General features: G+C 37.5%; 1 protein-coding gene and 1 pseudogene across 2 annotated transcripts in view; one reads left to right on the top strand and one right to left on the bottom strand.

The window, feature by feature from the left end:
* The window catches only part of Sntg1 (syntrophin gamma 1), a 336,640-nt gene that overhangs the window by 13,357 nt on the left and 311,859 nt on the right, over positions 1–11,424 (top strand). The window lies entirely within an intron of this gene.
* LOC105742473 lies at positions 10,289–10,690 on the bottom strand (annotated as a pseudogene).

Below are 11,424 nucleotides of genomic sequence, written 5' to 3'. Positions count from 1 at the left end.
CCCCCAAAGCATCCAGTGTAAAAGGGAATTTTTTAATGAAACAGTAACTCGTGTCATTTTATCGTGAACCAACATACTGTTTTGCATAGTAAGCTCATCACTTTGCAAGTATTGTAGTTTCATCACATGCCATGCCAAATGTCTTATTTTATATATTTTTTGACAACTGATACACAAATTGATGTATGATTGGATCTCATTGTGGTTTTCAATTACATTCCCCTGGTTGTTAGTAAGTTCAGCCCTGTTTCATGTATGTCCTGTCTATTTACGTGTTTTTCTTTTGATACATGTCTACACGTATCTTTTGCTCAACTCAAATTCAGTTGATTGATTTCAGTGTTGAAGTTGAAAGAATTATTCATGCAATTTGTGTAGTAATCTCTTATCAGATGTATGATTCATAAATGTTTTCACCAAACAGAAGTTGCCTCTTCTTTGATAATTTTCCTTTGATGCACAGAAATTTGTACATTTGATTTACTCAGGTTGGTCTATGTTTTCATCCAGTATCTGTGGCTTTTGTTCCATATCCAATAAATTATTTTCAAATTCAGCTTTATTGACATATCTCCTAGTACTTTCTTCTATACTTATAATTTTAACTCTTACTTGTAGGTCTTTCACGAATTTCAGTAAGTGTGAGTGTACATGTTAGGCTAGTGTACAATTTAATTTGCTTGTTCCCTTAAAAAGATTTACATCTTAAAGTTCTTGTCCAAAATCATTTACCAAACACATAAGGTTGTAGCCCTGCTCCCGTGTCATAGAGTCCAATGGTTTATGTATTTGTCTTTAGGATAGCAACGCACTGTTTTTGTTTCAGTGTAGATTTATTTTTATTTTGAAATCCAGAATTATGTGACATTGACTGTTATTTTTTCCTAATTGTTTTGACTAATTTGGGGTTTCTTGAGATTCTATAAGAATAGAATCTTTAGAATGAATCTGCTTTTGCAAGATTGTTTTAGTTGCCAATTCATTCCATCTGTGGACCACTCTGAGTAAAGTGAACATCTTGGCAAATTTAAGCTAAAATAATCTATGAACATGGGATATCTTCCCACTTTTGTGTCTTTTAGTTTGTTTTGTCAATGTCATAGTTTTCAGACTATAATTCTTCTATTTCTTTTTTACGTGTTATAGTGTTATATTGTTTTACATTATATTTTTAAGAAATCAAGTTCCTTTTTTTTCAAGTCCTTAACAAATTGGATTATTTGTTATACAAAATTTAATTCAATTTTGCACATTGATTTTATATCTTGGTACCTTGTTAAATTTAGTAGGTTTTGTAGATTATACAGGGTTTCCTACATATATGATTATGTTATCTATGTCCAACTTTGATGCTTTTTCTTTTTCTTGTCAAATGACCCTCTCTAAGACTTTTCATAATACATTTTATACAAATGATAAAAACAGGCATTTTTGTCTTAGTACAGATCTTAGCTGAAAAACTTTTAGTCCTTTTCTTTAGACTATGATGTTTTCTGTAAGTTTTTCACACATGTTCTTTGTTATTGTTAGGTTGTTGCCTTCTAGTCCTTGTTTGTTGATTGCTGAAATAGTGATTAGTTTTTGTCATGAGCAAGGATGAAATCTTGTCAGGTGCTTTTCTCCCTATCAAGTGAAGTAATTATATGTGCTCCTGCCAGCTCACAACCCATTACTCCTTAGCTGCAAGTGCTTCCCGGAACCTTTACCTCTATGTAATTTTCTTCTCTGGGTCACATTTGGGGAAGAATTCTTAGAAAAGGGACTGTAGCCCAGTATCCAATCTAACTTCCGGGCGTTTTTCTGGTGGTACTCTCTCTGTCTGGTTTTAAACAGTTTCCACTGGCAGAGGTGCTCAGACACCACAATGATGAAAAGCAGTCAGCTTTTCACCTGAAACTCACAGTGCACTGCCTTTTTTACTGCCAAAATGTACTTGTTCAGCTTCCCTCTCTACAGCCATATCTTCATTTGTCATGACATTATAGGAGGTTCAAAGAACAGGAAATTATTTATTTATTTTTGCGGAACCGGGGATTGAACTCAGGCCCTTGCGCTTGCCAGGGAAGCACGTATTCCACTGAGCCATCTCCCGGGCCCTCAAAGAACAGGAAATTAAGGCCGTGATAATTCCCTAATCTCTCAACGTAGGACATTCTATTTGAGTATAACAAGTATAATCTTGAGTCTCTGTTTGCTTAATTTAATGGAGGATTAGGACACTGTTCTGAGCAAGATTAGATGCCGCGTTGGATAATTTTCTGGAGGGTAATGCTGTGAATCTCTTTTTAAGAAACAGGGAAAAAAGAAAGAGAGCTTGGAAGGCAATGGAAGAACTGTCATCAGGCAGTTTACTCATGAAGGGAGGGGAAAAATAAAGTCCATGGGGTAGAAACATTCTAAAGGGTGTGAAGTAATAGTTTTTGCAATACTACTGCAAAAGAGAGGAAACAGATATTTATGTTTCCAGATCCATCCCGTTAATTGAAGACTACAGTACAATTTTCACCATCTTACTCCTCTGGCATGTCCAGCTCAGGTTCAGAGAAAACACCGTAACTCCCAAGTGGCAGTGGGATGGTCGTGGACCACAGTTACTGGTAGGCATGCCAGCTTTTCCACATCATACCCATAGATGAGGATGTGGACATGGAACTAGGCATTAACCTACTGAGTGTGGAAGGCAGAGAGTGGGCAGTTTTGGCCTAAGTAAAAGACTTGCTGGAGTGGCACAAGCACAGAACCGAGCAGTTGTGGAATTTAGGTCAGCCGTAATGCCAGAATCTGCCCTTCAAAGACTAGCAGACTGGAATAACCTGGGCATCCAGGCTGAATGAACCTCTGAGCTCCTTACTACAAAGTTTTCAGCATACTCACACTATGACTCAGCTCAGCTGCAGGAATCTAGAATTGAGTATTTGTGGCAAACGTGTGAGGTGGTATCTGTGAGAAGACAGGGCAGCTAATGCATGCACATCAGACACCTAGGGCAAGGTTTTAATCCATGTCTGATGTTTGGGAGCAATACTAGTCCAGGGGTCAGCACATAAACACTCAATGGAGTTGAGTTCTGGGGACACGGTCAGAATGAATTCATAAAGAAGGTCGCTTACCATTAACCTTTGTTAAGTACTGCGCTTATCCTGGCTCAGAACTCCCTCCCTAGGATCGAAAGGTTCACAGTGGATTTCAAGCAGAGTCTGAGACATACAGAGATAGGTAGAATGAAGATACTGTGGCACACTTAGCACATCTGACAGTTTTATTCTAGTTACGTGCAGAAAGATCCTGTAAAATATTCATCACCTGGGAAAGCCCGTAAACATTTTCACTTACCAGAGACATCCAGAGAGCTGAAGCTGAGCCATCCCAAGTATTCACTGACTTCTGCTAGCAGAAAAGCTGCCTTTTTCTATTGCGGTGTTTTCCATCAGCCAGTTTACAGGAAGTGCCTGTGATTTATTCAGAGATTATGTAGTCGCAGTTTTGGCCTTGAGATCATATCGGATGAAATCTATCCATCTATGATCATTTGAAAGTGGAATCAGAATGTACACGGCAGTGATACATGACCTTTAGGTGCAGACAGAGTGACCGCTGATTAGAGTAACGCATAGCATTTGTCAGACAGGCATGTTAAAGCATCACTTAACATAACAGAAGGCAACAGTCTCCCTGGGGCTCAAAAATCAAATATGTCATTCCTGTCCTTCTTGTGAACACTATCACACTGGGGCAGCAAGACCAATGACTTTCCTGGCAGTATTATCCCCTTCAACGCACCCTACGGAAGAATGAAATTTAATCGGGGCTACTTTTAACTATTGACAAGAATATTTTTTAGAAGGCTAAAGGAGCTAAAATCAATCAATTCAAGATGACAATTTACTTCAACCTGGAGAAACTAAACTCAAAAGCATCGCTCGTGAAGGATAAGAAGGTCTTGGAGATTAACTTGCAGACAGGGCAGGCCTAGCAGATAGTGCTGGCGAGGCCGACCCCTCAGCACAGGCTTTATGGATATTGTTCAACTTAAGAATCAATCGGCACAACTGACTGGTTGCAGCATTCTTTCTTGTGGGTGACCATGTGCAATTTTAGCAGTTCCTGTGGCCAATATCTTGGAGACCACACTGGCAGAGCACCTACTTTAACCTTGAGGTCTGTGCTAGATTCCTCTCCAATGGGACAGGATGCTTCTTTTACTCTTCCACACATGTTGGACCCATTGGTGGAAATTCACCAACACAGTGACTAGAGTACTTGCACACGTACAATATACACATTACACATGTATTTTAAACTTTATAAGTGGAATCCCTTAGACCAATTATTACCTTTGAAAGATTTGAAGAGATTGCATGTATTTCTTTGTTTTAAAATATTTAATTGACAGTGTAGTCATCTGCTACTGAACATTGGAACAATTTTTTTTTTTAAATTAATTTAGGACTGGGTCTACAGGGTGTAGGGAGGCTCACTACATAGTTTGCACTTGTAGTGATTCTTCTGTTTTCAGCCTCCCAAGCGCTGGGAGTACAGGTGCGCCCCACCACGCCCAATTTCAATCACTTTCTCAGCGCTTTCCGTGGGCGGGGCTGGCACAGAACTCGCGGAATCGAATCCCGACCGCTGCGCTCTGCCGAAGCAGGTGCTTTAGTCTGCTGGGCTATCTGGCTGGCCCTTTTTGGAACAACTTTTAAGAAATGAGATATTCGCCCATTTTCTTCTGTGTGAAATCCACAGAACTTATGCAAACTAGAGTGGCACTACCATCATCAGACCGCAGAATTGATAAAACTGCACATATATGTGGTGTACATGGAGTGTATTTTCAGGAAATTGCCTCTACACGGTCCCTGACTATATTGAGGATGATTTGAGCTATGCAGACATTCTCTTTTTAAGTGTATTTAGTACAGAGTCTACAGGGTCTGTAGGATCTCACTACATAGATCAGACATGTAGTGATCCTCCTGTTTTTCAGCCTCCCAAGTGCTGGGATTACAGGGGCGCATTACCACGCCCAGTCTCAATCACTCTCTCAGCGCACCCCAGGGGCGGGACTAGCACGTGCAAACACTGTTTAATGTTTATCACTCAAGATGTATATTATTTCTCAATACCTCGTTCATCTTATAAATGCAAAATTATTTACCTTTGAGGGCTCTGAGTCCATTTTACCTTTAGAAAAAGTTTTATATACGATTTTCTGTTTTCATTTAAAGCAATTTTTTGACAATCTTTTTTAATATGGACCAGAATATCATCCTTGTGAGCATATTGCCTCACAGGCCAATGACATTTATTTACAAATATCTAACATCGTGAAATGAATTATATTCACTGTATGTACAGTTCCTGGAATATAAATATCCAAGAATCAAAATGAATATATTTTTATTTCATTAAAATACGTAAACAGAACAAGCCATCTGTGTAATATTAATTCAGCTGGTCTCGTAATTTAATTGCCTTATTATTTGTATATCAAAATAATAACAATAACCAAAAGAATTCAATCTCATAAGGAAAATAGTACCTCTTTCTTGGCCAATCATGTATCTCTGATTACAGGCCTGGACATTAATCCTAAAATGTAAATAAGTTCTTCAATCTTCTATGACTTCACACTATAAATGAATGTACCTCCAAATATCCAAGAAATGGCTGTTAGAATTGAACATGCTCCAGTCCAGACTATTCTATTTACTCTTGTAGTGATCTCAGATTCCTTATAAACAAACAAGAGAATTAAATTTACAACAGTCTCTTTATATGTCAATCATGCAAATGAAAGTAATAGCATCTATTGTATTGAGTAATTAATGATTAATGATTAAATGACCTAAAGTATTTCAAAAGGGCTCAAAATTATATGTTTATTAACATGAAACGTAATGCCATACAGTGGGCATATGTAGATGTGGTACAAGCATAGAATGGAGAGCTCTAAACCAGGGGTGGCTTCCCACAAGATGTAGTTTAGGTACAATGGCTTAAGTATTATGGAAAATTTATAAGGCGTACATAGGTAGCATATAGTGTAAGCACCAATGTATAGTGTGTCCTCATCAAGAATTATGATGGCTGCTTGTGGGTTACAGCGGGACGGGATGCGAGTTGGAGGCACGGTGAATTTGGAGGTTGTCACTTTAGGCAAATATTTAGGGAAGATTACGTTGAGAGGAGTAACATAAAAGTTGAGGTGATACATATTCAACTAGCTTTACTTGTAAGACCTCCACGGGGACAATCATTTGAAAATGATGGACACCAGGATCAGAAAAGCTTAGCAAAGTGACACTGGCATCCTGGGCCGGCAGGTAATTGGATTCTCCACTGAACCCATTCACATTTTTTCTCCACTCCTCTGATGACATTTATTATGATGATCTTTTGACATGTGCCCTTCCTCCAAGAGACCTTGGAAGGTGTGAGATGGGGATTAGCAATTCTTGTATCACAAATACTTACTGTGAATGGCATTTGATCTAATCATAGTGAAAGGACGAGTTTTCTCCTAGAAACATTTTAATTTGGAGAGAAAGTAAACGAATTGCCTCCTAGGGTGCCCTGGAGAGGAGGCCACATCATACCAGTGCAGTCTGGCTCAATCTGTTCTGCTAAGACCTAGTTTGGAGCAGCAGATCCGGACAGTCTGAGCAGCACATGATACCGTGACTGCTGAGTCATCCAGAGGAGAAGCATGACTAAGAGTCTGAGTCTAAGAGGGTGGATGCAGCAGCTTTGTGCACCCTTGTGTATTTTTTCTTTTCTCTCTTTTTAAAAATAATTTTATTGAGAAACAAACAGCAATGAGACAGTTTCAAAACCAATTCATAGGACAGTGTCAATAATTAATACATTGCATATTGTTGTCTTCATAGTGGTTATTCATAGTATAAGATGCAGACATGATATCCTGTTCAAACACTATTAGTACAAATCTTTCTATTCATTGAATTAAGAGAAAGTAGCTGAATATCTATCCTAACTATTTTGAATATACAGATACAATATAGGGGAGGGGCTGGGGCGATGGCTCAGTAGAATAAGTGCTTACCTGGCAAGCTCAAAGGCCTGAGTTCAATCCCTGGTTCCACCTAAAAAAAAAAAGAAAAGAAAAAGAAAAAAGAAAAGAAAATAGATACAAAATGGTCCTTTACTTGTATCACCATTTTTTGTTCACTTTTGTCAGAAATGGGTATTCCATTGCCATTTAAATATTGTAGGTACGTGAATTTAGCAAAATATTCCAATATAGTCCAGTAGTCCATAGTAGTAGTGGATTTTCCGTAGGACTAGCAATGTCATAAGTTGTTGACTTGAGCCTTTTACATCTCAGTATATTAATATGGCTTTACTCTTTATACTTCATTTTTATACTTTCCTGCTGGATGGTTAAGACCAAGATAAAGCAAGACTTATACAACATTGTGTGATCATTCACCACATGAAGTCCCCAAGCAGCACTGTGGAAAAGGCTCACACAAAGGAAAGGAGAGGGGAAGTGAACTTCACTTAAGAAGAAATAACTGGACTTAGGAAAAATGACACCAAAATAAAGCTTCTCCTCTTTATTGTGGAGGAAGCTCTTGGCAGCAAACAGTGATAACAATACACAGAAATCATTTCAGGACACCAGGAATGTCAGTGTCGTTCTAATTTCCAATTCTAACATGACCAGTGACCCTGAACACTTTTTCACATATTTATTTACTGTTTACATTTGTTTTTCTGGGAAATCTGTATTTATTGCAGATGCCCATTTTTGGATTGAGGCTTTAAATTTGGAGAGTCTGATTTTTAAAAATTGTTTATATTTTCTACATGATAGTTCTTCATCTAAGGAGTAACTGCCTGCTGTTGGCTGATATTGCTGTGCAAGAGCTTGTTAACCCTACTTGTTGCTTCTTTGTAATATTTCCTCTGTGATCAAGGTTTTGTTCATAAATTTTTTGCCTATATCTCTGTTTTGTAGATTTTATCTAGTGTATTTTCTAGCAGATTGTTTCCATTTTTTTCCCTTCTTTTCAGATTTTTGATCTGTTTTGATTTTAGTTTAGTGAGTGGTGACAGGTATGTTGCCTGGGTTCCTTCTTCACTATGTGGAAAGTCAATTTACCCAGGACCATTTATTAGAAAGGCTACCATTAATCCATTGAAGGTGTTTTGCCCCTTTGTTAAAGATAATGAAGCTGGGTGAGCTTGTGTTGCTTCTACATCTTGTATTCTCTTCCATTGATTTTTGGGTCTCTTCTTTGACCATAGCCATGCTGTTTTTAAGAGAATAAAAAATAGATAAAATATTAGAAATAATAAAGAATTTCAAAACAAGATGATAGTGATCCAATGATGGCTGTTTTATTGCACATTGTCTTCAAAGTAATCGCTCAAATTACCACAAATATGTATTTATTTATTTACTTATTGTATTTTAGGGAAGGGTCTACAGTGTATTCAGGGTCTCATTACTAGATTGAACTCATAGTGATCCTCCTGTTTACAGCCTCTCAAGAGCTGGGATTACAGGCGTGTGCCACCACGTCATCTCAATTGCCATCACAGTGTGCTTCAGGGCTGGGGCCAACACGGCAGGCCAGAGGATGGAACAGGGCTGGCAGGGCAGGTCCAGGGATTGAACCCCCAGCCCCTGCTCCTGCTTGCAGGCACTTTATTCCACTGTGCTATTTAGCCAGCCCTGATATATGCATTTAAAATTGGTAAAAATAAAAACTGTAAGTATTAACTGTTCTTTTCAATAAACAAATAGAAATTAGTAACACAATATCTGACTTATCCTGTGTAGATACATACATGCTTTTGCCCCTTCCTCCCTTCTTTTTCTCCTTTCCCTCATTGCAATTATTCTTTCTTTTTGAGCAATTACTTTACCTTTCACTAAGTCTATTGTACCATTCAGATTTTATTTACTTTTTCAATTTTTTACACTAGGGAGAAAATATGTTGTCTACACATGTGGGTCTGACTTATTTCACTTAACAGTGTAGCCACTAGTTGCACCCATTTACCTATTAAAGCCTCAAGTTTATCTACATAACTGAGTAATAGTCCATTGTATAAAAATACCACTTTTTTACACGTTCCTCAGTTGATGGGCATTGGAGCTGTTTCCAAGATTTGGCTATGACAAATTACACACATAAACATGAGTGTATGTGTATCACTATGGTGCTATGCTTTCAGTTCTTCTGGGAATATGCCAAGAGTGGAAATAGCAGGGTTGAATTGGGTCTGTAATCCTAGTTTTTTAAAGGTGTCTTCACCCTGATTTCCACAGTGGTTGTACCAGTCTAATTCTCACCAAAAGAGAAGAAGGGTTCCTTTTCCCCACAGCCTCTCCAGCACTTGTTAGTAGTCCATTTCTTTAAGACAGTCATTCTTTCTGGGGTGAGATAAAATCTCAGTGTTTTTGTTTTTATAATGGTAGCATCTCACTATAGCTTCAGAGCACTGTGATGCCTCCTGACTTGGCTTTGTTGACCAGAAATGCCTTTGCTATTCTAGGTCTCTTCTGGCTCTGTATGAATCTTGGTATTGTTTTCTCTATTTCTGCAAGGCGTGCTATTGGCATTTTGATTGGGGTTCTTTGAGTCTCTGTGGCTATTTTCACCATATTGGTCCTGCCTACCTAAGAAGAAGAGGGACTAACCTTCCATTTGCTGACTTCCTCCATCCCCCTTTGAGGAGGACTACAGTTTTCAATATATAGATCATTCACTTAGTTTTTAAGATTTATTTCTAAGTATTTCATGGTCTTTGCTCTTATTTTGAAAGGTATCATTTGCCTAATTTTTCACTAATTAATTAATTACTTATGTACAGAAATGACATTTATCTTTTGAGCAGCAACTTTGTATCCTGCTGTGTTTTCAAATTTGGTTATTCATTTTGGAGTCTTTTGGAATTTTTGTGGTCTTCATGTAGAATGTCATGTCTTCCACAGACAATAATTTAACTTATTTCTTTCCTACCCATATTTTTTTATTTCTTTCTCTAGTACAGTTTCTTTGGCTAACATATCCAGAAACATACTGAACATCAGTAATAATAATGAACATCCTTGCCTTTGTCCTAATTTTAAAGTAAAATCTTTCAGTCTTCGACCATTTAGTATGATGTTGGCTATTGGTTTGTCATAAATGCTTTCATCAGATTGAGATAATCTTTCTATTCCAATTTTCTTTTTTTATTTTAAGGTTTTACAGTTTATTAAATCTTCTCATGAAAATAGTCGCAACCACTGCAGACAGGCACTGCAGAATCTCTACTCCTTTGGCTTTTTGCCAACACCAACATTAGCCTTTGCAGTACCCCTAACTTTCTTCATTGTGTTCTTGCTTTCCTTCTACTGCTTTCTTGAGGTCTTTTTCTTCACATACAGGCCATGTCTTGCAAGTTAATATTAGCACTCATTTTTCTTCACATAATCCAGGAAATCGTAAATCATACCAAAGCCAGTCGTCTTGCCACCACCAAAATTCGTTCTGAATCCAAACACAAAAATGACATCTGGTGTGGTATTGTACATCATGGCGAGTTTTTCCCGAATTTCTGTCTTAGATACTGTTGCTTTCCCAGGGTGAAGGACATCAATGCCCATTTGTTTCCTTTGAAGAAGTTGGTTGGTCATGAATTTCTGGGTTCGGATAGTTACTGTGTCATTCATGATGGCAACGGCTTCTCAGGCAATCAGGGAGGAAAAGCACTATTCCAATTTTCTGTAGGGTTTTCATGAGTAGGTTTTGGACTTTCTCAAATGACTTTTCTATATTTATTGAAATGTTCATGTTTTGCGGTTTTTTGTTTGTTTTGTTTTGCTTTTGTTTTTCGGTTTTTTTTTTTTTTTTTTTTTTTTGTCATTTGTTGAATTAATGTGGTGCATTTATTTTGTTTATTTGCATGTGATGAACCATCCCTGAGTCCCTCAGATGAATCCTAGTCGGTCATGGTGAATAATCTTTGTAATGATTTTCTGCATTCTCATGAATGCATTCTGCATTCTCTATGTTTTTTAAAATTATTGGAATCCAATTCTTCTTTTTGGATAAATTCTTCTTTGGTTTTGGCATCATAGTAACCCTTGCTTCCAAGAAAGAGTTTGAAGGCATTGTTTGTTGTCTGATTTCATTAAAGAGTTTGAGGAATAGAGGCATTTGTGTTTTTTTTGTTGTTGTTGTTGTTGTTGTTGTTGTTGTTGTTGTTTTATAATTTTATTGAGAAACAAATAGCAATGAGACAGTTTCAAATCAAATTGGTAGGACAGTTTCAATAATTAACACATTACATACATTCCTAGTGGTTAATTGCTGTACAAGATGCAGACTTGAGATCCTATTTACAAACACCATTAGAACAAATCGCTCTATTCATTAAGAGAATGTAACTATATATCTATCCCAA

Source organism: Octodon degus, unplaced genomic scaffold (assembly GCF_000260255.1).
Source record: "Octodon degus isolate 3935 unplaced genomic scaffold, OctDeg1.0 scaffold00054, whole genome shotgun sequence".
Classification (NCBI taxonomy): Eukaryota; Metazoa; Chordata; class Mammalia; order Rodentia; family Octodontidae; genus Octodon; species Octodon degus.
This window is presented reverse-complemented; position numbering and strand designations above follow the sequence as displayed.